Source organism: Lygodium microphyllum, chromosome 24, assembly GCF_053477565.2.
Source record: "Lygodium microphyllum isolate KBCC chromosome 24, Lygodium_microphyllum_v1.1.10, whole genome shotgun sequence".
Taxonomy (NCBI): Eukaryota; Viridiplantae; Streptophyta; class Polypodiopsida; order Schizaeales; family Lygodiaceae; genus Lygodium; species Lygodium microphyllum.
In genome coordinates this window covers 996,948-1,019,397 of record NC_141158.1, presented here as the reverse complement: position 1 = coordinate 1,019,397, position 22,450 = coordinate 996,948, and the positions used below count along the sequence as shown (strand labels likewise).

The 22,450-nt window shown below is 48.4% G+C and overlaps 1 protein-coding gene and 1 non-coding gene across 12 annotated transcripts in view; one reads left to right on the top strand and one right to left on the bottom strand.

Annotated features, from left to right (window-relative positions):
- The window catches only part of LOC148014785 (uncharacterized), a 104,827-nt gene that overhangs the window by 65,477 nt on the left and 16,900 nt on the right, over nt 1-22,450 (bottom strand). The gene's annotated exons all lie outside the window — the stretch shown is intronic.
- Nucleotides 5,619-5,743, top strand: LOC148014786 (U6atac minor spliceosomal RNA). The gene has a single exon (XR_015688529.1). It is a non-coding gene; the product is annotated as a U6atac minor spliceosomal RNA (small nuclear RNA).

The following is a 22,450-nucleotide window of genomic DNA, read 5'->3' as shown; positions in this document are numbered from 1 at the left end:
GGGTGTCTTGTTGACCCAGCCCTCCATCACAGTTGCCCTCCACCATGACCAGGATTTACGCAATCCCCATAAAGCATTCGCTTTAGTAACTAGCCATTGATTGTCTTTAACCAGAAGATGATACACTTGATTAGCAGAAGCTTTGCTCAAATGCAGCCGGCCTTGTAGGTCCCAATCCTGCCAGGGATGATCCAAAGCAAGAGCAGGAAAGGGTTGTCTGCTCTGGAGCACCGTCGAAAGTTGTTCCCATATAGGCCTATATCCACGAGGGATCCGGAAGAGCCTCCTAGCAGTACGAAACGATATAAGCACATTGCGACTGGCAAGGGTGGCATCCGCGACTGAAGACAAGCCCAAACGTGCCATCCGGTTGAATTGTGGTCTAAGCTCATGTTTACCTTCCCACGAAAGTAAACGCGAGACTGCCAGTACTTCCAATTGAAAAGAGTTAGTAGCCAAGCGATCCTCCGTTGGGTGCCACTGAGCCTTTTGAAGGACGTGTTTCCAGGAACACACCAAATGAGTAAGCAGCGATGACGAAGAACTGGAAAACCACGAATCCGCATTAAGAACATGCCACCAAGAACTTTGGAGTTGGGTATTGCCATGCTGAAGCCCATGGCCCTCGAGGAAATAACGGGCGATAGCGACCCACGGATGATGATCATCCGAGCACATGGCGCGGAAAAGGGACCAACGAAGTGCCTGCATGTGAGTTTGGGCATCTAAAATAGCTCCGCCACCCATGCGTTTGGGGGTGCACGCATGCGACCACGAGATCCAGGAAATGCCTGCATGCAATGAGTCCTTCTTCCATAGCATGAAGCGAATAGACTGAGTGAGAGCATTCAGAGTCGTGGGAGTCTAGGGCAACAATGGCAAGAAATATGTGAGCATTGGCAACATAATTATCTGGGCTACTTTGAGGCGAACATGAAAAGGCCAGGCCTGAGACTTCCAATACATAAACTTGGCCACCATTTTCTGAGAAATCCACTGCAGAAGCTGTTTTGGGGGAACATCAACACCCAAAGGGTATCCAAGATGCCTGACAATGGAACCTCGAGGAACAACCAGACCCTGCCAGTCCAAGGACTGCAAATCCGACTCCGTGCAGCTTAGAATGGCTGATTTGAGCGCATTGATACGAAGGCCTGACGCCTGACCAAAGAGACCCCAAACATCCAATGCTTTTCGAAGGTTATCCTTATCCGCCCGCAAAATCATAAAATTATCATCCGCCAGTGATTGGCCAATGAAGTGTTGTCCTGTAGGAAGCGACAGTCCAACCAACTGGGAAGAGGCGGCCATATGTGTTAACATGGAAAGAACTGGATGTGTCGCAAGGGCAAAGAATAAAGGGCTCAAAGGGCACCCCTGTCTGACAAAACGGGCAAGGACAAATGGCTCAGTAACACCTCCGTTCAGCATGACTCGCGAAGACGCCGCAGCACTAATGGTGTAAATCAGACAAGACATCCAAGCACCAAAGCCCATAGCAGACATAAGGTCAGCAACGAAAGACCAGTCCAGATAGTCAAAAGCCTTTTCCAGGTCCAGTTGAATCAATACCACCTCCTGATTAGAATGGAGGGCATAATCAATGGCCAATTGGGCATTCAAAACATTGTGTAGAATATTTCGGCCCTTAATGAAACCATACTGGAGAGGGTGCACAAGGGCAGGGAGATGCTTATGGAGCCGATTCGCCATTATTTTGGAAAAGATTTTGTACATTGAACCCATCAAAGAAATGGGGCGCCACTGAGTCAACTTAGATGGCGAAGGAACTTTTGGAAGCAGTTTAATAAGTCCTTGTTTCCATGAGGGAGGCATGATTCCCGTTTCCCAAACCTATTGAAACAAAGCCTGTAATGGTTTCGCCAGTTGGGTAGCGAAAGCCTCAAAGAACTCATTGGTGAGACCATCCCAACCCGGACTTTTATCTTTGGGCAAGTGTAATAAGACATCCATAACCTCTGCTTCACCAATATCTGACTCCAGAGTAGCTTGCATGTCCTGTGGAAGCTGATTGTGGACCAGGTCATAAAAAACCGAACGGGCCTGAGTAATTTGGGCTGAAGGTGGAGAAGCGTAACCGAGAAGGTCACGGAAATAATTCCTGCACATATGCACAATAGTCTGTGGATCCAGGATAAAATGGTCTTGTGCATCCTCGAGTCTGGTCATATTCTCTCGAGCAGGAGAGGCATGGAGAGCTCGAAAGAACTTATGGGTCTGACATGCACTATCTTGCAAAGTCTCTGTCAGATGTTGCAATTTGGTCTACTGATACGATTTTAGCTGGAATTCTTTAATAAGATCGGCCACCCGCATGGCCAGTGCAAGCAGAAATGCATCATCCGGAGTGTCCACCAGCAGGGAGCGAACCAAAACCAGCAGGTCCTCCGCTGCCTGTCGACGGCGCCGACAAAGAGAGGCATGATAGATCCCATATTGCCGAGCAACCCGCTGCACATTAGAGAGCAATCTTTCAAATGACGCAGTGCCCTGAGAGGAAAAGTCCAAGGAGAATCTGTCAAGCAATTGTTGCATATAACCCTGAAAAATTGTATGCTTTAAGTAGGACGAGTTGAAACGCAAAGGGAGTCTCTCCAGAAATTGCTTGAAAGGGGCGATGGGTTGTGCAAGCAACTCGAACTGCAGAGGGAAGTGGTCCGACAAGACATATTGCTGCAACACTTTTATTTCGAGCATCTCAGGCAGAAAATCATCATTCTGCATGATATATATACGGTCCAGCCGCGACCATGTTGTGGCATACTGGGCCGAATGGAAAGTAAAGCTTGGAGAAGACGAGTGTAGCCAGGACCAAAGATCTTGCTTAAGAACAGCAAGAGCCAACTCTTGCCACATGCGACTTTCCGGTGCATCCATGACCGAGTGCTCCGATGTAGACTGGGAAGAATCAACACACATATTGAAATCCCCCATGAAGAAGCCCCGTCTGCCAAGTGATAAGGAAGTCTTCAAAGTCTGCCAAAGCTCCCGGCGAGAGAACGAATCATTCGGAGCATAGAGGCCAAGTAACCATAGGATTTCCCCTTCGAATAGGATTTCAACCACCAAGAAGCGGCCATGAACATCATTTTTAATAAGAACAGGCTGATATTTGGCATGTACAATCATGAGCACACCCGAATAATGCATAGCCTGTGTTCCTGCATAGAACAAACGAAAGCCATGGCAATCCACAACTTTACCGGCGTCACCGTGACTCTTGTGCTCAACAGCGCACAGGACATCCCACTGATTCTCATACAATGCCGTCCACATGGCATGTTGCTTGTGGCGAGAACAAATCCCTCGCACATTCCACGTGGCCACTTTCATGTGTATACAAAACACAATCAGGTACGAGGCACAGCTTGCCTCGATTTGACTTTGTCGGCGAGAATGTCCAAGACTCCCTCATCCAAGAAATCCGCCAACACCGCAAAAGAGTTCTGAGGGCCAGATTTGGAAGTAGACGGCATATCTGCTTGCTTGGGGTTGGAACGTGGGTAAAGACGATCCCACGGAGTAATGACGTTGCCCCTGGTATCAAAAGCCAGCTGTGCAGGTGGGCCCTTTAGACGATCCGAATACATTTTCCTGGCTGGTTGATAACGGGGAGCTGAAGAAACCATAGCAGGGGCAGAGCGCTCAGAAGACATCATTTCCTTCCTGCGCATGTATGTTCGCATGGAATCTTGTGAGGTAGTAGCCACAGTACTCTCCATGCCAGCACCAATCCTGGTGCCTTTTTTGGCACGTACTTCAACCCAATCAGTGGCACGGGAATCCAGACCCGAAACCTGTTGTTTACCTTTGGCCAGAACTTCAGGCGGATGGATAGTATCCTACGACGGAGCATCGCACACCATATCTTCCATGGGCGGAGCAACATGACCCGTATCTGAAACGTGTTGTTGCTCAGGGCATTCAGCCATAAAGTGTCCCAACTGTCCACAGGAAAAGCAATGGCCGGCAAAATTGCCCCATTTCAAACGAAAGTGTAGCGGATGCATGCCAGAGCAATTGAGGCGTAACCAAGCAGGCCATTTCCTTGCAGTATCCCATAACATGCACAAGCGGTTGCGATTCACAGCCCTGAGACTGGGAGGGAACCGTGCCCACAGCGGCCATAGCATCCTTCAATAGCGGCCAATAAACAGCCGGACAATTTTCCACTTCTACCCACACAGGGCATTCGCGTTGCAGGAGGCGCTGGAAATCTGCCATCGGGAGCCATGGAACCACATGAACCAACCGACGATCAAAAAACAACGGCAGTTTAGACAGGAGAGCAGCACGGTGCGTCTCGGTTTTCAAGAGGACCTCAAAAAAACCTCGGGATCCAACAAAAATCTCTTCAACTCATTCCCCTTGTAGCAGACTCTGCAGCCATTGGCGAATACGGGAAAGCAGCGGGATTCGACCAGTGAAGAAGAGAATCACCGCGCGATCATAAAATACCGAAAAGGAGCGTAGGACAGTTTTTGGGTCGACGGTTGCTTCCAGAACATCTTCTGGAGTAGAGTCAGAGAAGGCTTCCTGATTATGTTGAACATATTCACCAAGCAGAGTGTTGGCAAATTCCAACAGATGCTCCCAGTCCATCTCCTGAGAGTCCACAGAATCCGAAGCAACCTGCGCATAAGAACGATCCGGAGTAACACCTATCTCTTCCGGTGCATGCTTGGTACGTTTACCCACAGGCTGGATGTCAGGACCCGGGGGCAATTCTTCAGTGCACGGAACCATATCCTCCGGTTCCTCAGCATCAGAGTCCGGGCCAAGTGCTGCCACCGTTTGGTCTATGAAATCCAGATCCAAACCAGCCATCGTGTATGACGAGCTGATCTCGAAGACGGGCTGACCGACAGTGCAGAGCGGGACCGCTCTCTCTCTCTCCCTCTGCCTCTCTCTCTCTGTGTACAGAGCCGGGGGCACACTATCCCGATCGCTGCCTCTCTAACGATGGTCAGGTTCAGGTTTTTACAGGAGCTGGGCGCCTCTGCACGAAAGGAGGAACGCACGCAGGAGGAGCCTCGAACGGCAGCACAGGCGAAGTAGACAGGGCGGCTGCAGACGTTTCAGCGGGACAGGTAGTAGACAGGGCGGTGACTGACAGGAGCAGGCAGCGTCTGACAGGCGATGGCGGCGTTTAACAGGCGAGGGCGGATAGGTCTGGCGGGCAATGGCGTCTGACAGGCGAGGGCTGATCTGATAGTGAACAGGACGACATGCAGGTCCCGCGACGGGTCGGACAGGTCAGACGGGCGGTCGCAGGCGAGACGGGGCGAGGGGGCGCAGGTAAGGGCGACGGCTGGGGGCGCGGGTCGCAGGTCGCGCAGGCAGCGGCAACAGATCACACACGACGGGGCTTCGTCAGGGTTCCTGTCGAGAGGGCAAAACGGCGGCGCGTTAGGTCAGGACAGCGGCAGCACGACGCGCAGGCGACGAGCGTATCTCCATCCCCTCGTTTCTCTCTCTCTCTCTCTCTCTCTCTCTCTCTCTCTCTCTCTCTTTCGTAAAAGGTAATTGTATTAATTACGAAAAAAGTACAAGATTACATGATTACATGAGTACAAGATGCTAACCTTCTCTCTTTTGTGTTCGAATGAAGGAGAGAAGGTTAGCATCTCCCTCGATAAGGACGAGAAAAGCCTCCGGGCTTTCTATTTCAACACATGGTTAAGGCTAACCTCCTTCGGGAGGATCTTATCTCTCTCTCTCTCTCTCTCTCTCTCTCTCTCTCTCTCTCTCTCTCTCTCTCTCTCCCTCCCTCTCCGTAAAAGGTAATTGTATTAATTACGAAAAAAAGGTACAAGTTTACATGATTACAAGATACACGAGGGCTCTAAGCCAACGTGTGTAAAATCCCAGTACGAAGCCACGAAAAAGTTACACAAGTCATGGCAAAGACCCAGAGGAAATTGCCATATGCCAGGGAAGTAAGTCCTCCCGAGGGAGCAAGTCCGAGTGCCGAATGAGATCTATCTGCCGATGCAAGAAACCTTTAAGCCTGGCAATGTGGCTCGGTACATTAGAGGCCAAATCAAAAACAAAGGCATCCCGAGTGGTCCAATTGTGCCAGCATCCCCAGTATCTAAAAAAGTGGAATAAGATCTTCATATGCAACTATGGCGGTGTGGGGTATTTTGGGCGCACAAAAACCCAATCAAAAGGGGTTAGTGAGGACCCCACCACCGCGCGCCAAACCTGTGACAAGAGCAACCAGATTTTCTTAGCAAGCGGGCAAGAAACAAATCGATGTCGGGCCAATTCCACAGTAGTGGTGCAGAAGAAACAATTGTCGTTCGAGATTCGACGCTTGGAAAGGGCCGAGGCAAGAGGAAGACCACCAATCATCACCCGCCAAAGAAAGACCTTACATTTGAAAGCTGTCTTATTCAACCAGCCCTCCATCACAGTTGCCTTCCACCATGACTGAGATTTCCGCAATCCCCATACAGTATTAGCTTTAACACCCAACCATTGATGATCTTTAATCAGAAGATGATACACCTGATTAGCAAAGGCCTTTTCCAGACTCAACCGGCCTGCAAGGTCCCAGTCCTACCAAGGACGATCCACAGCAAGGATAGGAAAGGGTTGCCTGCTCTGAAGCATTAACAAAAGCTATTCCCATAAATCACGATATCCATGTGGGATTCTGAAAAGTCTCCTGGCAGTACGAAACGATGCGAAGACATTACGACTGGCAAGGGTGGCATCCGCAACTAAAGTCACACCCAAACGGGCCATGCGGTTAAATTTTGGTCTGAGCTCATGTTTGTCTTCCCATGAAAGTAATCTCGAGACTGCCAACAATTCCAGTTGAAAGGAGTTAGTATGCAAGCGGTCCTCCACTGGATGCCAACGCGCCTTTTGGAGTGCCACTTTCCAGGAGCCGACCAAATGCAGTAACAAAGAGGAGGATGGACTGGAAAACCGAGAGTCTACATTAAGGACATGCCACCAGGAGCTCCGAAGTTGTATATTACCATGCCGAAGCCCGCTGTCCTCAAGAAAATAACGGGCTATAATGGCCCACGGGTGATGATCCACACACACAGCGCGAAAAAGAGACCAACGAAGTGCCAGCATATGAGTTTCGGCATCCAAAATAGCTCCACCACCCAGGCGCTTGGGGATACATGTATGTGACCATGAAATCCACGAAATACCTGCGTGCAATGAATCCTTCTTCTATAACATGAAACGAATGGGGCGAGTGAGAGCCTTCAAAGTAGTAGGAGTCCACGGCAACAATGGCAAGAAATATGTGAGCATTGGCAGCATAATTGTCTGAGCCACTTTGAGGCGGACATGGAAGGGCCATGCTTGCGACTTCCAATACATAAACTTAGCTGCCATTTTCTGTGAAATCCACTCCAGTAGTTGCTTTGGCCGAACATCAACACCCAACGGTACCCAAGATGCCTGACAATGGAGCCACGAGAAACAACTTGACCCTGCCAGCCCAATGACTTGTAAATCAGACTCCGTGCAACTGAGAATGGCTGATTTGAAGGCATTGATGTGAAGACCAAAAGCATGACCAAAGCGCGTCCACACATCTAATGCCTTGCGAATGTTGTCCTTGTCCGCACACAAAATCATAAAGCTATCATCAACCAAAGATTGGCTAATGAATTGCTGTCCCAAAGGAAGAGACAATCCGGTCAGCTGAGTAGAAGCTGACATTGAAGATAACATTGAAAGAACCGGGTGGGTCGCCAGGGCAAAGAAGAGAGGACTCAAAGGGCAACCCTGTCTCACCGAGCATGCAAGGACAAATGGCTCTGTAACCCCACAATTGAGCATAACGCGCGAAGAAGCCGTAGCACTAATGGTGTAGATCAATCGGGACATCCGAGTACCAAAACCCATAGCAAACATAAGTTTTGCAATGAAAGACCAATCTAAATAGTCAAAAGCCTTTTCTAGATCCAATTGAATCAATACCACTTCTTGACTAGAGTGCCTTGCATAGTCAATAGCCATTTGCACATTTAAGATATTATGCAAAATGTTGCGGCCCTTAATGAAACCATATTGAAGAGGATGCACAATAGCTGAAAGGTGCTTGTGGAGCCGATTTGCCAACACTTTGGAAAAGATTTTATACATCGAACCCATCAAAGAAATTGGTCTCCAATGTTGCAACATTGATGGCAAAGGAACCTTTGGAAGCAGTTTGATAAGGCCTTCTTTCCATGAGGAAGGCATGACCCCTGTTTCCCAAACCTGCTGAAACATAGCCGCCAATGGCTTCACCAGTTGGGTAGCTGAGCTCTCAAAGAATTCATTGGTGAGACCATCCCAACCAGGGCTTTTATCCTTAGGCAGGTGTAACAAAACATCCATAACCTCCTCCTCACAAATATCTGCCTCCAAAGTAGCTTGCATATCAAGTGGAACCTAATGGCGGACCAGATCATAGAAGACAGAGCGTGCATGCGTAACCTGGTTAGAAGGCGACGGAGAAGAACCAAGAAGATCCAGAAAATAATTCCTGCACATATTGACAATGGTCTGCGGATCAGTGACCATGCGACCTTCTGAATCTTGGAGTCTAGTCATATTTTCTTGAGCAGGAGAAACATGCAAGGCACGAAAGAACTTATGAGTCTGACAAGCACTATCTTGCAAATTGTCAGTCAAGTTGTGCAGTTTGGCTTGCTGACAAGATTTCAACTGAAATTCTTTAATAAGATCAGCCAAACGCATCGCCAGTGACAGCAGAAATTCATCATCTGGGGTGTCCACCAACAGCGAACGAACCAAAGCCAGTAAGTCCTCCGCTGCGTATCGATGCCGCCGACAAATAGAGGCATGATGGATCCCATACTGCCGAGCAACCCGTTGCACATTAGAGAGAGGTCGTGCAAAGGAAGCCGATCCCTCAGCAGTGAAGTCCAATAAAAACCTCTCAATCAATTGCTACATATAGCCCTGAAAGATTGGGTGCTTCAAATAAGACGAGTTGAAACGTAAAGGGAGACTATCCAGCAACTCTCTCTCTCTCTCTCTCTCTCTCTGTGAATAGGCAGTGGAAGCGTCCCCGGATTCCGTAGTACACTGGGCATCTACAGATATAGTGTTCCTCTGTCTCTAGCTCGAGATGGCAGAGCTGACTGATTCGGTCTTCTAGGGGGAGGGGGTTGGCCCCGTATCTGCCCGTTTCGACCCGTAGTTGGTGTGAGGGCGTGCGGATCTGTCCGATGGCACTTCTGACCCCCGTGAGACAAGTGTGTGTCCATGTAGCTTGGGCGGGTGATGAAGCCATCCGGGGAGATGTGCAGGAAGTGCTCTCGGTAGAAAGCCTTTTTGGTTCCTAGTTCCGATGTGGGGGTCACCCATGTCCTGGCTGTGTCTATCTGGATGATATCCATTCTGATGATGCCATTCACCTCCTCTCGGTTGAGCTCCAGGTGTGGGCAGTCTAGGCTGTATTGTAGTGGGGGGAGGTGGTCCATGTGCAGGCCATGGAGCCATAGCCAAGTCTCTGTTCGGGCATACTAGCACTCAGTGTCCCCTTGTGTTGCTAGTTGTTTGGATGACTCCAGGGCGAGTCTGGGGTACGACGCCACAGAGACCACCTCCTACGAACCACGGAGCAAAGACAAGGAGCCACCAACCAACGCACACTCAACGAATTCTACCAAATACCAGCTACCCTCACCACCACCAAGCCCCCACCAGCCCAACCGGCCTCCCGACCCCGGGGGACCACTTTAGAAATAGCCCCAGCGAGAGGCAAAACCCGGCGCCCACACCCCGCCGGCCCCCATCCCCGCAGAAGACACATGTCGAAGATACAAGGGATACTACGTTGCCATCGGAGGGCCCTGCCCCGCCGCTTTAGTCTCTCCATGTTAGACCGATCCATGCGGGACATCCTAGGATGAACACTCCAGGAGCAGTTCCACACCGCACTGGGAGTACCTCTAGATTGTATCTAGTCTAGATATCATTTTGTACCTACTCAATTTAGTTCAACATAGCATAAACGTTAGCTTCACTAGGACTTTTAAAATCTCCTAGACATTTTGTATGCAACATTTTGGTCTCATAGGCCAACTTGGCCTGTTGTAGACGTTGATATAACTTTCTCTCTCTCTCTCTCTCTCTCTCTCTCTCTCTCTCTATATATATATATATATATATATATATATATATATATGTGTGTGTGTGTGTGTGTGTGTGTGTGTGTGTGTGTGTGTGTGTGTGTCGTTTCCTCCGTTCCCGTTCCCTAACTAACTTTGGGCGTTCCCCCCGTTCGAGGGGGTCCTGTTCTCATTCTTGTTTCTCGTTCCTAGTAACTATGGTTCTCATCTATATTGTGTTCTTCGATGTTCTTTCTTTCCCTTTCTCTTCGATTTTTGTTCTTCGGTATTAGATTTGTGGCTGCTAGAGGCCAACTCACAAATTCACCTACCAACATGCTATGTGTTGGGCCAATACACAATGGGGTGGGCTCTATAAGCTGAACAACCTTACTACATGGTCTTCTCACAAGCTTGGACTACTTTGGCATGCTCATTATGGGCACTTAATTTCGACTCCATAAGATAGGCTTCTCAAAAGAAGTTCGTGGAGGGTCTTCCAAATTTTCCCCCATCAACACTTTGTACCCTACTTGCATTTGGGGCAAGCAGCACAAGTAGCCCCTCTTTTAGAATTATTCATTGCTTGGACAGGCATTCACAATTCACTGTTGTACAATTAGTACTCTCAAGCACCATTACACATTTCATATTTTCTGGTCAGACAATTCCATGCAGTAACCAAGTCATTTCCAACATTTCTGGGTAGTCAAGCAGGCCAAACATGTTGTGTAGGATACCACATGGCTGTCACATTTATTGCACAGCATTTTATGCATTGTTTTATTGCTGCCATCAGTTTTTTGCAGCAATCAACCAATTTATTGGCCAACCTGATCATTTTCTTTGTATTTTTCTTGCCTGTTTATAATCTGGCCTGCCCCAGTCATCATTCACTTGTTTTTAAGGTGGTGAGAGAGAGATCGGCTCATGGAGATACATTCAAGAGCATGTGTACACATCTACCTATCATTAAATAACTGAGCAACCAAAGAGACAATAGGGTTTGCAGGGAGAAACACAAAGTGTATACGGCCAAACACTAAGGAGAGAAGCGAAACTCAGATGAACGAAGAAATGAAATAATGAAGTGAATCTGATACAAGGGTACCGTAGCACGAAGGATGCCCTAGAGCAAGGAGACTGCGGAAGAAGCCATTGAGTCTGCAAACGCACAGATGATGAGGTGTCGCTTGGAGTAGGGAGACTACTGTCAAAGGGTGAGGAGCCTCTACGTTGCAAACTGAAGATGTTGCGACTGAAAGTGCACCGCCCCGGACGAAGGCCGAACAATCCTCGGGCAAGGGGAGTCGAGGCTCAAAGGAGCACACAAGATGTGGCAACGCCAGTTGCACAAACCCCCAATGGACGCTCGGGCACCAGGTGCTCAAGGGTAGAAAGGGCAGCTTGGGACAGGGAGGAATTCAATGAATTGTTCAAAGGCATTTTGGAAATGGTGGCAGCCAGAGATTACACCATCCATGTCCCGGCTGACATGTTTCCTGCCCAACCTCACGAGAGCCCTGCACCAGCTGAGCCTCAGTCACCTGACCACCCAAACTCACCCCGCCTTGTGCAAATCGACTAGCCCCTATGATGAACAAGCAACTTGACGGGGGATCAAAAGGGCTAGGGGATTAGGAACGGAGCCGCCCGACCAAAGCCACCGCACCGCCTAACTTGAGGATCCCTAGGTGCAGTGATCGTATTTTATATGGTGCTAAGTGCTTCTTCAAGTGAGTCGTTTTTTCCATGTCTTTGTGTGATGTTCTTCTTGCTTTTCCTTTCATGCTTTTCATTTCCTTCTTTTTCTTCTTACTTTTTTTTCCTTTTTTTTTAAAAAAAATAAGTATTACACTAGTAGGATGACAGCCAGTGCCTAATTCTCATCGTCTGAATTAGGTGGAGAAAGGGGTCAGATGGATTTGCTCAAAAATTGCCAGCTCTACATGTATCCTTTAAGATTCATGCGAACGTGGAGTAAAGTGGTGGAGAGGAAGGGATGATTACATCTGGTGAACTGCCTGTTGTTCATGTCTTCCAGGAGAGCTAGGTAAAAAGAAGGAAGAAGGCTAGCCCTCATCATCAGGCGCCATGGCGCAGCTGTCGATGGCATTAGGATCAAAGAAGAGGAGAGGCACGCCACGTTCTTGCGGAGTCGGGTCCTGCTTAAGTAATAATTTAAGAAGCCTAAGATAATTACATGTAGTTATGAAAGCTGGATCAGGGCAAGAGGAGAAGTCGGCGAGGAAGCGAGTCATGGAGTCATCCAAGCTTTCCGAGTTGAAGATGAGGGAGTGTTCAAAAGAGACAGCATTAGAGTTGTAGATAATGGAAAAATCATATCGCCCGTGGAGAGTGGCATCAAAATCCACTCCTACCCTACGAGGGTACGCCATAAACGTGGGGTTGTTCCTCTCGTAGGGCAAGGTGTTGTAAAAATCCATCCAGGCAAGCATGCTGATGTCGCACACCCACCTCCTCCATAGGGACTGGCAATTATAACCTTGCACGGAATGTGGCACTTCAAACACTTTATTTTGCCAGAATTCGGCTTCTTCAGTTCCCCAAAGAGTGGGGTTCTTCTCTCTTTCTTCTAGCCACTTCTGTCCTAGTCGGCTACCAATCTCCATCACCTCCTCCATCACCTTGAGTGGTAAGACCCTCCACAGGCTGTTAGGCATGAGAAAGCTGAAAGTGAATGGCTCTTCTCTTTCATGTCGCTCCCAAACTACAAATTCTGTGTGAAATCCTACGGGAATGTCATCAGGGCATGGTGGGAGGGGCGCGGACGGCTGCACGATTGGCTTGGCCCTTAGCTGCTCTCTGGTTTCTTCTACTAATTTTTTCCTTCTTTCCCTGAGCGCGGCTTGTCTTTCCGCAGATATGTCGACCGGTTGTTGCTATTGGGAATGCAACAAGGGGGCCTATGAGATCAACTCTTCTCTAAACCTTCCCATATCGAATTGAAGTCCAGCTTCATCCCCCTGCCGGTCTCCTTGTTTTGTTCCCTCTTCAAACCCTATCGCATCAATTTCCTGGGGGGTTAGACCGGCCAGTAACAGGTACTTTTGTTGATCATCCACGCTCCGCTTAACCTCCGCAGGTTGGGGTGGCATCTGCAGCCCTGCGTGCAAAGCTCTGCATGCGATACTGAGTTTCTTCTTAACCACCTCCAATGACTCTCCTTCTTCTGGGCGGGTAGTGTCCATTAGTGTATCTAGGAAGGCCTTTTGCTGAGTATTAAAGGCTACCTGGGCGGCTTCTGCTTTGCTCTCTGCAAGGATCTTCTCTTTCTCTACCAGAGCCAAGTGACGCGCCAGTGTCTTCACCCTTCTTTCATTTTGCCCTGCCCATTCCTCGGCTCTCTTCTTCATCTCTTCCATGCTCTCAACCTGCCTTTAAACCAAGGACACGAGTTTCTGCACTTGGTCCTTTAGCTCTTTGCTCATGGTTTCCTGTTCTTTCTTTCCTTAGTCCAGCTTGTCGGTCATGGTTTCGATCTCTTTCTGTTGCTGCTCTAACTCCTGCTTTTTTTCCTCGTTCCCTGGCGGTAAACTCAGCCATAAGCTTTTCGATCTGATCGGTTTTTGCAGCCAACTCTTCATGTTGCACAATTAGGAGCTTGTATTCTCTTTGCATCTTCACGAAATCCTGTGTTTCATCCTCTAATTGTTGCCTCCAGCCCTCTTCCCTGTCATCCTTAGCCTTCAGCTCCTGTTTGAGATCAGAGATCTCCCTTTGCTGCATGGCTATTACTCGGGTCTTTTCGAGCTAAAATGCAGCCACCGACTCTTTTTCTGCCGCCAACTCAGCCACAACTATCTTCCTTTCCTCCTTAGCCTTCTCCAATTGAGAGAGCAGCTCGGCGACGTACTCGTCGTAATTAGCTAGTGGCGTCATTGTTGTGTGGATGGGAGTGGTAGAGGCCTCCACTTTCTGGCGCTTCGGATCCTGCCTTGACTCGACGTCCGTGGCCGGCCTTTTCTGCCCTGTGGCTGTGGTCTCGGTGCTCTTCCCTTGGGCCAATTCTTTGTTAATAAAGTATTGCATCCACGCCACGAAGTTTGAGGCATCTACGCTGGTGGGGATTCTCGGGGTGAGGGTTTTTGCTTTGGTGGAAGGCACCAGGAGGGTTGGAATAGGGTGGATGGGAGCCTTTCCTTTGCCCTCAGTGACGGCCGGCGGTACGATTTCTGGCACCTGTGTTGGAACCGGGCCCCTCCTCTCTAGGCGCGCTCATAGCCCCTAGGTCATGTGCCCTGCTTTGCTATTCGATAGACCGGCGTGTAGCTTCGGCCAAGTCTTTCTCCTCCTTTCTTAGCTCCTCCTCTTCTTCAACAGCTTTTCTCTCCCTCTCTTTCTCTGTTTTCCTAGACTCTTCTTCCAATCTATCTGCTTCCTGTTTTTTCTTCTTCTCCCTCTCTTCGGCCTCCTTGAGAGATTCCCTCTTTGCCCTCTCTAAATCCTCTTTCTCTTTTTTCCGGCCTTCATCCTACTTCTTCTTTTGTGTCGTCTTTTTAACAGGTTTCTTTGTTGTCTTCTTGTTCATATGTTCCTTTTGTTTTTCCCCTTCTTCTTCACTCTCAGTTCTGTCACTCGATACCTCTGTCCTGGTGAGGGGGCGATCTCTCAAGTGTTTCTCATTCTCCTTCCTCTGCATCCTGAGCCTGTTTTACCGCCTCCTAAATGAGGACAGTCAAAATGCTTCCGTAGCCAATGAATGAGGCTTTGGATGAGGCCTTCTTTCTTTCTATGGTCTTAGACGCTAGGGAATCCCCACCTGCTGGTTTACTGCCCAAAGCTAGCGCTTTTGCCGCCTGGTCAATGGTCTTACGTACATAGCCATTCCAGTCGACTTCATCCAAGGTGCGAGCTGCCACATTCTCTAGCACAGGCATGTTGATTTGATGCATCAAGGAGTTGTAGCGCTGGCTGGAGAAGAGCGCATGCACTAGCTTTGCTTGTAGACGGGCTTCCGCATCAGGAATGTCCTAGATGCTGATGCCGTCATTGGTTAGCACTTCTTCCCTCTTCATCTTAAGCATGGCATAAACATCTCTCTTATGCTTTTTCTCTACCTTCGACTCCAACCCCAATGCCTTCTCCACCAAGGCTGGGTTTAAGTGCACCTGCACCTGCTTAGCGTTTTCTCCCCTTCCCACCGTCACAGTGCCGCACTCCTGGACTAGGTTGTACGTCCTGAGGAACTCCACACACTTCATATGGTCAGGCTCTTGTGCAAACTTCTCAAGGTACTTTGTGAGGTTCCACTACTCGACAACTCTCTTGGCCGTTTCCTCCTTGGCCACCACACTCTCTATGTTTTGGATGGTTCGAAATTTGAGCTGGTTGTAGGCACGGTTTTCTAGGGTGATGCGATATTGTGTCCTTTCCTCCTCCATGAATGGAAGTCGATGGGCACGGTCTTGCTACGACATCTTTTATTCCTGTCATGAACCGAAGTTTTCATTAGTGCTTTCAAAATAACGCCAGGAACACACCAAATGGGCAAGCAGAGATGAAGAAGAACTGGAGAACCGCGAATCTGCATTAAGAACATGCCACCAAGAACTCCGGATTTGAGTATTGCCATGCAAAAGCCCGTGATCCTCAAGAAAATAACGGGCTATAACGACCCATGGATGATGCTCCGAGCACATGGCGCGAAAAAGAGACCAACGGAGTGCCAACATATGAGTTTGGGCATCTAAAATAGCCCCTCCACCCATGTGTTTGGGGGTACACGCATGCGACCAAGAAATCCAGGAAATGTCTGCATGCAAAGAATCCTTCTTCCATAACATGAAACGAAGAGACTGAGTAAGAGCATTGAGTGTAGTAGTAGTCCAGGGCAGCAATGGCAAGAAATATGTGAACATTGGCAACATAATTGTCTGGGCTACTTTGAGGCGAACATGGAAGGGCCAAGCCTGAAACTTTCAATACAGAAACTTAGCCGCAAGTTTCTGTGAAATCCACTGTAGTAACTGCTTTGGGGGAACATCAACACCCAAAGGGTACCCAAGATGCTTGACAATGGAGCCACGGGGAACAACCATTCCCTGCCAGTCCAATGACTGCAAATCCGACTCTGTGCAGCTGAGAATGGCTGATTTCAAAGCATTGATGCGAAGACCGGAAGCCTGACCAAAGAGAGCCCAAACATCTAAAGCTTTGCGAAGGTTATCCTTGTCCGCACGTAGAATCATAAAGCTGTCATCAACCAAGGATTGACTAATGAAGTGCTGTCCAGAGGGAAGTGACAATCCAGCCAACTGAGTAGAAGCTGCCATGTGAGATAACATCGAAAGAGCTGGATGAGTCACAAGGGCAAAGAAGAGAGGACTCAAAGGGCACCCCTGTCTGACTGAGCGGGCAAGGACAATTGGCTTGGTAATGCCTCCATTCAGCATAACTCCCGAAGACGCTGCAGCACTGATAGTGTAGATCAGACGAGACATCCGAGCACCAAAGCCCATAGAAGACATGAGTTCTGCAATGAAAGACCAATCCAGATAATCAAAAGCCTTTTCCAAGTCCAGTTGAACCAGTACGACCTCCTGATTAGAATGCCTTGCATAATCAATCGCCAGTTGCGCATTCAATACATTGTGCAAAATGTTTCTGCCCTTAATGAAACCATATTGGAGAGGATGCACAATGGCAGGAAGATGCTTATGGAGCCAATTCGCATTTACTTTGGAAAAGATTTTATACATAGAACCCATCAAAGAAATTGGGCGCCACTGTTTCAACATAGATGGCGAAGGAACTTTTGGAAGCAATTTTATAAGACCTTCTTTCCATGAGGAAGGCATGATCCCCATTTCCCACACCTGCTGAAACAAAGCCGTCAATGGTTTCGCGAGCTGGGTGGCAAAAATCTCAAAGAACTCATTGGTGAGACCATCCCAGCCAAGACTTTTATCCTTGGGCAAGTGTAATAGAACATCCATAACCTCCGCCTCACAAATATCTGCCTCCAAAGTAGATTGCATGTCCTGCGGAACCTGATTGCGGACCAGATCATAAAAGACTGAACGAGCATGAGCAATTTGGCCTGAAGGAGCAGAAGTGGAACCAAGAAGGTCGAGGAAATAATTCCAACACATATTCACAATAGTATGCGGATCAAGGATCATTTGACCTTCTGCATCCTGGAGTCTAGTCATATTCTCTCAAGCAGGAGAGGCATGGAGAGCTCGAAAGAACTTATGAGTCTCACAAGCACTATCTTGCAAAGTCTCCGTCAGATGTTGCAATTTGACTTGCTGATAAGATTTCAACTGAAACTCTTTAATAAGATCAGCCAGGCGCATTGCCAGAGACAGCAGAAATACATCATCTGGAGTGTCCACCAGCAAAGAACGAGAACCAAAGCCAGCAGGTCCTCCGCTGCTTGTCGACGTCGCCGACAAAGAGAGGCATGATGGATCCCATACTGCCGAGCAACACGCTACACATTAGAGAGCAATCTTTCAAATGAATCAGTGCCCTGGGAGGAGAAGTCCGATAAGAATCTATCAATCAATTGCTGCATATAGCCCTGAAAGATTGCATGCTTCAAATAAGACGAGTTGAAACGCAAAGGGAGTCTATCCAGAAATTGCTTGAAAGGTGCAATGGGTTGTGCAAGGAGCTCAAGCTGGAGAGGGAAATGGTCCGACAAGGCATATTGTTGCAACACTTTCATTTCGAGCATCTCAGGAAGGAAATCATCATTCTGCATGATATATATGCGGTCTAACCGCGACCATGTTGTTGCATACTGGGCAGAATGGAAAGTAAACCCTGTAGAAGAAGGGTGCAACCACGACCAGAGATCTTGCTTAAGAACAGCAAGAGCCAACTCCTGCCACATACGACTTTCTGGCACATCCATTACCGAATGCTCTGATGTGGACTGTGACAGATCCACACACATATTGAAATCCCCCATCAAAAAACCCCGTCTGCCAAGGGACAAGGAAGTCTGCAAAGTATGCCAAAGCTCCCGGCGAGATAAAGGATCATTGGGAGCATAGAGGCCAAGTAACCATAAGATCTCTCCTTCGAATAAAACTTCAATCACTATAAAGTGGCCATGTACATCATTCTTAATAAGAACCGGCTGATATTTTTCATGCACAATCATAAGCACCCCAAAATACTGCCTGGCATGTGTCCCTGCATAGAACAAACGAAAGCCATGGCAATCCACAACTTTTCCTGCTTCACCGTGACTCTTGTGCTCAACAGCACACAAGACATCCCACTGATTCTCATGCAATATAGTCCACATGGCATGTTGCTTGTGGCGAGAACAAATTCCTCGCACATTCCACGTGGCTATCTTCATGTGTAATCAAAAGAAAATTAGGTATGAGGCACAGCCTGCCTCGATTTGACCTTTTCTGCAAGAATGTCCAGGACTCCCTCATCCAAAAAATCAGCTAAGACGGCAAAAGAGTTCTGACGACCAGATTTGGAGGTAGATGGCATATCCACTGTCTTGGGGATGGAACGGGGATAACGACGATCCCATGGGGTAATGACGTTACCTCTATTATCAAAAGCCAGCTTAGCAGGTGGACCCTTTGGACCATCCAAATACACTCTCCTAGGTGGCTGTTGACGGGGAGCAGAGAAAACCATAGCAGGAGCAAAGTGCTCTGAAGACAACATTTCTTTCCTGCGCATATGGGTGCGCATGGAATCTGGTGAGGCAATAGGCACAAAATCCACCATGCCAGCAATAGGCCTGTTGCCTTTTTTCACGCGTACATCTACCGAGTCATTACCACGGGAAGCCAAACCCGAGACCTGTTGTTTACCTTTATCCAAAACTTTAGGTGGCTGGGTGTCATCCTGCGACGGAGCATCACACACCATGTCTTCCATGGGCAGCGCAAGATGCTCGGCATCTGAAGTGTGATGCTTCTCTGGGCATTCCACCATAAAATGCCCCAATTTTCCACACGAAAAGCAATGTTCTGCAAAGTTGCCCCATTTCAAACGAAAATGTAAAGGATGCATGCCAGAGCAATTAATACGTAACCAAGAAGGCCTTTTCCTAGCAGTGTCCCATAGCATGCACAGACGGTTGCGATTCATGGCCCGTAGGCTTGGGGGGACCAAAACAGTGCCCACAGTGGCCATGGCATCCGTCAACAGTGGCCAATAAACAGCCGGGCAGTTTTCCACTTCAACCCACATAGGGCATTTAGACAGGAGAGCAGCACGGTGCGTCTCAGATTTCAACAGCACCTCAAAAAAACCTTGGGGCCCAACAAAAATCTCCTCAACACATTCCCCTTGTAGCAAGCTGTGCAGCCACTGGCGAATACGGGAAAGCAGTGAGATCCGACCAGTGAAGAAGAGAATCACAGCACATTCATAAAACATTAAAAAGGAGCGCAAAACATGTTTCGGGTCCACAGTGGCTTCCAGAACATCTTCCGTTGCAGAGTCAGAAAAGACTTCTTGATTGTGTTGAACATAATCGCCAAGCAGAGTGTTGGCAAACTCCAGCAAATGCTCCCAGTCAACATCCTGAGAGTCCACCGAATCAGAAGCAACCTGAGCATAGGAACGATCCTCATGATCCATTGTCTCGGCCGAAGTATGCTTGGTGCGTTTGCCCGCAGGCTGGAAGTCAGGAGCAGGGGGTATCTCTTCTGTGCACGGAACCATATCCTCTGGTTCCTCGGTATCAGAATCCGGACCAAGAGCTGCCACCGTTTGGTCTATAAAAGCCAGATCCAGGCCAGCCATATTGTATCAGTACGTATGCCGGTCAGAGGCCGAGTGAAGAGCTCACGGGAGGCAAATACACGCAGGCCTCTCTCTCTCTCTCTCTCTCTCTCTCTCTCTCTCTCTCTCTCTCTCTCACACAAAAGGTAATTGTATTAATTACGCAAAAAAGGTACAAGTTTTCATGATTACAAGATACACGAGGACTCTAGGCCCACGTGTGTAAGATCCAAATACTAAGCCACACAAAAGTTACACAGGTCATGGCAAAGACCCAGAGGAAATTGTCATGTGCCAGGGAAGCAAGTCCTCTCGAGGGAGCAAGTCCGAGTGCCGAATGAGATCTATCTGCCAATGCAAGAGACCTTTAAGCCGGGCAATGTGTTTCGGTACATTAGAGGCGGAATCAAAAAGAAAGGCATTCCGAGTGGTCCAAATGTGCCAGCATCCCCAGAATCTGAAAAAGTGGAACAAGATCTTCATATGCAATTGTGGCGGTGTGGGGTATTTTGGCCGCACAAAAACCCAGTCGAAAGGGGTTAGAGAGGACCCCATCACTGTACGCCAAACCTGTGACAAGAACGACCAAATCTTCTTGGCCAGTGGGCAAGAAATAAATCGATGCTGTGCAGATTCCACAGTAGTGGTACAGAAGAAACAATTGCCATTGGAGATTCGGCGCTTGGAAAGGGCCGAGGCAAGAGGAAGACCACCAATCATCACCCGCCAAAGAAAGACTTTACATTTGAATGGTGTTTTATTCAACCAGCCCTCCATCACCGTTGCCTTCCACCATGACTGAGCTTTCCGCAATCCCCATACAGAATTAGCTTTAACACCCAGCCATTGATGATCTTTAATCAGAAGATGATACACCTGATTAGCAAAGGCCTTTTCCAGACTCAACCGGCCTGCCAGGTCCCAGTCCTGCCAAGAACGATCCACCACAAGGGCAGGAAAAGGTTGCCTGCCCTGAAGTACCAACAAAAGCTTCTCCCATAAGTCATGGTATCCACGCGGGATTCTGAAAAGTCTCCTGGCCGTACGAAACGATGCGAAGACATTACGACTGGCAAGGGTGGCATCTGCAACTGAAGTCACACCCAAACGGGCCATGCGGTTAAATTTTGGTCGAAGCTCATGTTTGCCTTCCCATGAAAGTAATCTTGAGACTGCCAACAATTCCAGTTGAAAAGAGTTAGTATACAAGCGGTCCTCCGCTGGATGCCAACTCGCCTTTTGGAGCACCACTTTCCAAGAGCCAGCCAAATGCAATAATAGAGAAGAGGCGGGGCTGGAAAACCGAGAGTCTGCATTGAGGACATGCCACCAAGAGCCCCGAATTTGTGTATTGCCATGACGAAGCCCGCTGTCCGGCTATAATGGTCCGCGGGTGATGATCCATGCACATAGTGCGAAAAAGAGACCAACGAAGAGCCAGCATATGAGTTTCAGCATCCAAAATAGCCCCACCACCCAGGCGTTTGGGGGTACACGTATGTGACCACGAAATCCACGAAATACCTGCGTGCAATGAATCCTTCTTCCATAACATGAAACGAATAGGGCGAGTGAGAGCCTTCAAAGTAGTAGGGGTCCAAGGCAGCAATGGCAAGAAATATGTGAGCATTGGTAGCATAATTGTCTGCGCAACTTTGAGGCGGACATGAAAGGGCCACGCTTGCGACTTCCAATACATAAACTTAGCTGCCAGTTTCTGTGAAATCCACTCCAATAGTTGCTTTGGCCGAACATCAACACCCAACGGGTACCCAAGATGCCTGACAATGGAGCCACGGGGAACCACCTGACCCTGCCAGCCCAATGATTGTAAATCCGACTCCGTGCAGCTGAGAATGGCTGATTTGAAGGTATTGATGCAAAGACCCGAAGCCTGACCAAAGAGTGTCCAAACATCTAATGCCTTGCGAATGTTGTCCTTGTCTGCATGCAAAATCATAAAGCTATCATCAGTCAAAGATTGGCTAATGAAGTGCTGCCCTAAAGGAAGAGACAATCCGGCCAGTTGATCCGAAGCTGCCATCGAAGATAACATTGAAAGAACCGGGTGGGTCGCCAGGGCAAAGAAGAGAGGACTCAAAGGGCAACCCTGTCTCACCGAGCGTGCAAGGACAAATGGCTCTGTAACCCCACCATTGAGCATAACGCGCGAAGAAGCCTCGGCACTAATGGTGTAGATCAATCGGGACATCCGCGTACCAAAACCCATAGCAGACATAAGTTCAGCAATGAAAGACCAATCTAAATAGTCAAAGGCCTTTTCCAGATCCAATTGAAGCAATACCACTTCCTGACTAGAGTGCCTTGCATAGTCAATGGCCATTTGCACATTTAAGATATTATCCAGAATGTTGCGGCCCTTAATGAAACCATATTGAAGAGGATGCACAATAGCTGGAAGGTGCTTGTGGAGCCTATTCGCCACGACTTTGGAAAAGATTTTATACATCGAGCCCATCAATGAAATTGGCCTCCAGTGTTGCAACCAACATTGACGGCAAAGGAACTTTTGGAAGCAGTTTGATAAGGCCTTCTTTCCACGAGGAAGGCATGACCCCTGTTTCCCAAACCTG